Genomic DNA, 6,717 nt, shown 5'->3' with positions numbered 1-6,717 from the left:
CATTGTACCTACCCGACAGTCAGCTACTACAAGAAAAATACAGGCCATACCGATAGCCTCAAGTATGAGTCTAAGAATACCGTTAGTGATTCTTGCAATTAAAATAAAGCACTAGGCCTAAACAATTAAATCTCAATCTTTTTTTAAATCATTCCTGAAACATTAAACATGTGCTAAACTTCATATACTGCAAATCTCTCTTTTATATATCCATTACACCCGTGTTTTAATGCCATCATCACATAATTATGTAACCAAAATGTGATAAAATACAAACATATAAAATCTCATGAAAATGTGTCTTACCTTTTAAATGATCATGAATTGCTTGCGAATCCCCCAGGGAGATGGCCCTTGACTGCGATTCTGGAGACTGTCTCCAGTTTCTCTTGGCCCCATGGCTGAGTGGGCAGCTCTGGTTTGGGCCCCAGAGGAGGTCCCAGGCAGGACCTGCCAGCAGCTTCCTTCACCCTTGCAGCTGCTTTGGCAGCTGTGACCTAGGGGAAGGACTCTCCAGGGAAAGCAGGCCAGGCTGGGAGCAGAGCCACAGAGAGGGTTCAGCTGAGACCTGTGCTGGGCCTGTGGGAGCCCAACCCCAAACAAGCATCCGGACAGGGATCCAGAAGGAGGGCATTGTTTGGGAAAGTGCTTCCCCATGGCCTAGAAGCTCCTGCATGCTTTGGCCCACTAGCAGAGACCCTCTGGCAGGACCCATGGAGCAACACAGGGGTTGCCCATCCAGCAGAGGCTGGTCCCACTCCACCATCCCCACCCAGCACTGGGTCCTGGGACAAGCACCTTGCTTGGCAGGTGTAACAATATGTATGGATCTCAGAGGCAAAATGAGCAGCAGCAGAAAGGAGGAGTCTGAAGAAGGAACAGGACATGAAGGGGAAGAGACAGGAAGAGGAGGAGAGTTAGGGAGTCTAGGGGCAGAACAGCAGGCCCTGTAACAGCTCTGTAAGTAACTGCTATAATAAAGACATTGTTTATATTAAGTAGGGAGCTGCTCCTTGATTACCCACAGAGGGTCACATGAAACATGGTGGCAGCAGAAAGCCTGTGAGGAAGCCTAAGACAAGAGAGAGACCTGAGTCCCAGCAGTGATTCAAACAGATTGCAAGAAGCATGGAGGGACTGAAGCCCTCTGGATAGCTGGATTTCAATACAAAGAGCCTGGCACAGGCATGGAAACAATGGAAGCAAGAATTCAGTCTGTATACAGAGTTAACCATGGCTGATAAAGAAGAGAAAATGAAGGTAATGCTGTTTTATTATCTAGTGGTGGAAAAAGGCTGTGAAGTAAGTGTGACACTGATGGAAAGTAACCCTGACACACTAAAACAGTTAATAGAAGCATTTGATGCATGCTGGGACCCCAGGAAAAATGAGACTGTAGAGAGATATCAGTTTTTCACTCAAAACCAAGAGGAAGAAGAAGGAATAGAGGCCTGTATCACAGCACTGAAAACTCTGGCATCCTCATGCAACTTTGGAAACATAAAAGACTCTCTAATCAGGGATAGGATTGTGTGTGGCACATGGGACTCTGCCCTGAGGGAGAGATTGCTAAAAGAGGTAGATCTAACCATGGAAAAGTGTCACCAAATTGCAAGGGCAGCAGAATTGTCTAAACAGAGGATTAAAATGATATCAACAGCCACATGTACAGAGCAGGTTCACAGGCTCAACCTAAAGGACTCTGGAAAGGAGGAACCTGACAGGCCAACTGCAAATACCTACAGTATGATTGAGTGTATATACTGTGGGAAGCTACATGAAAGGCGGAAGGACAAATGCCCAGCCTATGGAAAAGAGTGCAAAAAATATGGAAAAAAGAATCATTTCAGGGGTCCGTGTCGTAGCCACCAAAATCAGGAGACTACAGATGAGGAGGAAGCTTTCAGTGTAAATTTGACAGATTCACAGACTCACAGGAAGGGTTTTTGAACCCAAAAGCTTGCTTAATAACTATTCTCCAACCATTTGGGTTGGTCTAATAAAAGATATCAAATTCACCCAAGGAACCTTGTCTGCCAGACTCACAGGATACACACATTACAGAAAAACGTGGGCAACAACTCAGCCATATTTGCAACTATGATGCTAGAGCAAAGACCTATAAGATTCCAGGTGGACTGTGTAGCCACTTGCAATGTCCTTCCTGTGAATCTATTGAGTAGCAGCATTAGAATGGAAAAATGTCACTACATTCTGTTAAAGTATAACAAAATAACCGTGAGACCACTGTGAAAGTGCCAGCTGACTATAATAAATCCACGCAACAAGAAACAGTACCAACTGAAATTTATAGTGATTGACAGGGCAGGCACCCATTCACTGCTGGACAGCTGGACAGCACAGGCCATGGATTTAATTACAGTGCAACACCACAACATCCTCCAGGTCACAGAAGAGCAAGAATGGTCATTAGGTTCACTACCTAACATTCTGTTAAGATATGGAGACATATTCCAGGGCACTGGACTCTTTAAAGGCAAACTGAAGTTAGAAATAGATCCACAGGCGCAACCAGTACAACTACCAAAACACAGAGTTCTGCTAGCCCTGCTGGAGTCAATGAAGAAAGAACTGACAAACCTACAGAAAAAAGGCATCATCACACCAGTTGAAAAAAGCACTGACTGGATCAGCAGCCTAGTAGTAGTAAGGATACCATCAGGCAAGCTGAGAATCTGCATTGATCCAAAACCACTTAACAGGGCGCTCAAAAAAAGCCACTACCCACTGCCAGCAATTGAGGCTGTACTACCTGACCTGTCTAGGGCAAAAGTGTGTACAGTTTGTGATGTCAAGAATGGATTTTGGCATGTGGAGCTAGACAAATCTAGCCACCTGGCAACCTTTAGTATGCCCTTTGGCAGGTATCGCTGGTTAAGGATGCCCATGGGAATCAGTCCAGCTCTGAAAGTTTTCCAGCAGAAACTGAACCAGGAGCTGGAAGGTATCAAGATTGTGGCTGATGATATTCTTGTCATAGGAGAAGGGGATGATAAGGACCATGACACCAAACTGCTATTCGTGACCAGGACACCAAACTGCAACAACTCCTTAACAGATGCCGGGAGAGGAACATTAAACTGAATGCCAACAAAATACAGCTGAGAAGAACGGAAGTACCCTACATTGGACACCTGCTGACTTCAGAAGGACTACGGCCAGATCCAGAGAAGGTGAGAGCCATTATGGAGATGCCTAGGCCACAAGATGTCAAAGGAGTCCAGCACCTTATTGGGATGGTTAATTATCTGTCCAAATTTTGTGCATACCTGTCTAATGCTTGTGAGCCACTCAGGTTGCTAACACACAATGATGCAGCCTGGGAATGAGCACAGACCCAAGAGGAGGCATTCAAAAGAATTAAAAAACTCATCAGTGAGGCCCCAATACTGAAGTACTATAACACAGCTAAGCAACTAGTACTACAGTGTGATGTGTCAGAAGGAGGTCTGGGAGCAGTACTGATGTAGAAACAGCAGCCTGTACCTTTTGCTAGTAGAGCAATGACTGAAACCGAAAGGAGATACGCACAGATAGAATAGGAGTTATTAGAGGTTTTGTTTGGACTGGAATGGTTCCATCAGTTCACTTTTGGACAGAGAGTAGATGTGCAATCAGATCACAAACCATTAGAGATCATAATGAAAAAGCCCTTGCTGAGTGCTCCTAAGAGACTTCAATGCGTGCTGCTGAGACTCCAGGCCTATGATATGAATATAAAATACTACCCAGGGAAGTCCTTGCAAGTGGCAGATGCACTAAGTAGAGCATACCTTCCAGAGTGCAGCACAGACGGATCTGTAGAACAGGAGATAGAGTCCATTAATATGGTACAAGACTTGCCCATCTTCAAAAGCAGTCTCAAAGCAATACAACATAGTATGGAACAGGATGGTGTGCTACAAGCAGTTAAACGAACCATCCTAGAGGGTTGGCCACAGCACAAGGCACAAGTACCAGCAGAAGTTGCTGCATACTACCAATGGAGGGATGAACAATGTACACAGGATGGAATTCTGTTCAAGGGAGACAGGGTAGTGATCCCAGCAGCTCTGCAGCGAAACATCATGAACCAACTCCATGCTTCACATATGGGAATAGAGTCGTGCCTGAGGAGAGCACGGGAGTGCATCTACTGGCCAGGCATGAATGCCCACTTGAGAACATACATGGAGCAGTGTGAGGTGTGCAAGGAATACAGTGACAAACAGCAAAAAGAGACATTGAACCCTCATGACATCCCCTCTTGGCCCTGGGAGAAGGTAGGGACTAACTTGTTCAATGTCAATGACAGAAACTATATGGTCACTGTAGACTCCTATTCCAATTTTTGGGAGGTGGATTACCTCGAAGACACTCAGGCAAGAACAGTGATCAGGAAGCTGAAGGCTCATTTTGCGTGGCATGGGATACTTGACACTGTTCTCAGACAATGGCCTACAATACACCTCAAGGGAATTCAAACAGTTCTGCACTAAATGGGAATTCCAGCACAAGACATCATCCCCTGGGTACCCACAAAGCAATGGGAAGGCTGAACCAGCGGTAAAGACAGCTAAGAGACTCTTGGTGAAGGCAAAAAAGACTGCAGGGGATCCCTACCTGGCTCTATTGGACCATCGCAACACACCCTCCCAAGGAATGGACAGTAGTAGCCCAGCCCAAAGTTTAATGGGCTGGAGAACTAAGACATTACTCCACATGAGACTGTTTGCTACAACCCCAGTGGGGAAGGGGCAACAGTTCATGGAAGCAGCTAAAAAAGCAACAGTCTCAGCAAGTATCACAGTATAACAAAGAAGCCAGGGACCTGAGACCACTGCGCAGAGGGGAAAAGGTCTGGGTACAACCAGTAAGTCCACATGTGAAAGAATGGCAAAAGGCCACCGTTGAGGGTGCAGTGGGAGATAGATCCTACGAAGTTGTCACAGTGGACAGTGTCTGAGACGTAACCAGAAGCAGCTGCGGAGTGCTGGCAGAGTGGAAATACAAGTGAGCAAAAGATTCCAGGATCAGGACCAAGACAACTTTGACAACTGGTCAGTCATCAGTGAGCCCCAGATAGGGGGAGAAAGATGCCATGGACTCCACAAAGGGAAGAGATACACAAGCAGAGTCCAGCCTGCAAAACAAAGACATGGACAGAACAGAAGCAGGCGTAGCACCCAGGAAAATCAACCAAACAAGAAGTGGGAGGCTGGTACAACGACCACCATACCTGGATGACTATGAGGCCTAAAGCACACAGCAGGCCAGCAGTAAAGGCTCGGTCTCCATGGTGGGCTATGTGCTAGCAACCTCTGGCCCAACCAGGGAAATAAGTTAATCATCTGTTTTGAACTGTTGAAAGGAAAGATGTAACAATATGTATGGATCTCAGAGGCAAAACCAGCAACAGCAGAAAGGAGGAGTCTGAAGGAGGAACAGGACGTGAGGGGGAACAGACAGGAAGAGGAGAGTTTAGGGAGTCTGGGAGCAGAACAGCAGGCCCTGTAACAACTCTGCAAGTAACTGCTATAATAAAGACATTGTTTATATTAAGTAGAGAGCTGCTCCTTGATTACCCACGCAAGGTCACATGAAACAGCAGGGGCCCTTGGGCCTGGGCCCATGCATTAATCCACCCCTGATCTTGAGGGATCTGACAGTGCAGGCAGGAAGTATGTTCTCCTTCCTATGACAAATATTTCCCCACTGAAATTTGCTGATCTGAACTACCATTCAGAAGATATAGATAGATAAGTAATTTTTTGTCTCAATAGGATTCAGGCAGTTGAGGGGTAGAAATAGTGTCTAGCCTGCTGACAAAATGTTCCAACACAGAGCTTGGCTCATGACAGAGCCCTCAGGAGGTGTGGCCATAGGAGTAATCTTTTTCTTCTGAGAATTCTGGCAGTTGAGTTGAGCAATACATTCTCTAATCCCTGACAAGCCTTGTGTTTCTCCCAGGTGACAATCTGGTAAGATAACTGCAGATTCTTTAAGGGTGAAGTTACATGTTACAGTTTGACCATACTAAGGGCACTTTAAACACAAGTGTCTACATGTTAAAGCTTGTTAACTTATGCTAAGTGTCCTCTGAGCATCTCAAAGTTATGCCAATTCAGGCTAGAGTTAACTATGGACTGTGCTACCTACCTTGTGTTAGGTTAACTTCAGTCTGCACCATAGAGATAAAACAAGCAATTTGCAGTCCTCCAGTAGCCCAGGATGTACCAGCCTTTCCTCCCCAACCCAGAGTACAGACATCCCAGGTGTCCTGGCTCTTAACCACACCCCTGTTTACCAGCCTTCTAGTCAGAGCTGTGCCAGCAAGAAATGGTATTAACCCTTAACATGTGACTGCTCACAGCATGTTCTAACTTGAATGCTGCCTAAGTTCTCACAGATTTAGTATGCTTTTAAGTGTAATGCGTAACTTCACTCTAACTTAATTTTGGTTCATTCTAGGGACAAGCCTGTCAGGCAGTGGGCTCTCCCTGGCCATCTACTGGCAGCAGAGCAGCAAAGCAGTTTGGAAGGGCCATCTTCCACACATCATTTACAAATACGGACCAATTTCTAACCCCTCCCCCCCGCCCCCCCCAATCTAATTTTATGAAGACCTGTCCTTGTCTTAGTCTTTCAACTAGTTCATAAATGAGGGGGAGGTTCTGGGTGGTGACCTTATTCAAAGCTTGATGATCTACACACAGG

The 6,717-nt window shown here is 45.8% G+C and overlaps 1 long non-coding RNA gene across 1 annotated transcript in view; it reads right to left on the bottom strand.

The window, feature by feature from the left end:
- Positions 1–712, bottom strand: part of LOC102378811 — a 12,944-nt gene extending 12,232 nt beyond the window's left edge. The window contains exon 1 of the long non-coding RNA XR_325013.3: positions 307–712. This is a non-coding gene — a long non-coding RNA (uncharacterized LOC102378811). The remainder of the gene's footprint in view (positions 1–306) is intronic.
- Positions 713–6,717: the final 6,005 nt, after the last annotated feature.

This window comes from Alligator sinensis, unplaced genomic scaffold, assembly GCF_000455745.1.
Source record: "Alligator sinensis unplaced genomic scaffold, ASM45574v1 scaffold338_1, whole genome shotgun sequence".
In the NCBI taxonomy this organism is placed as follows: Eukaryota; Metazoa; Chordata; order Crocodylia; family Alligatoridae; genus Alligator; species Alligator sinensis.
The sequence above is the reverse complement of the archived record's forward strand: the minus strand, read 5'-3'. Positions and strand labels throughout refer to the sequence as shown.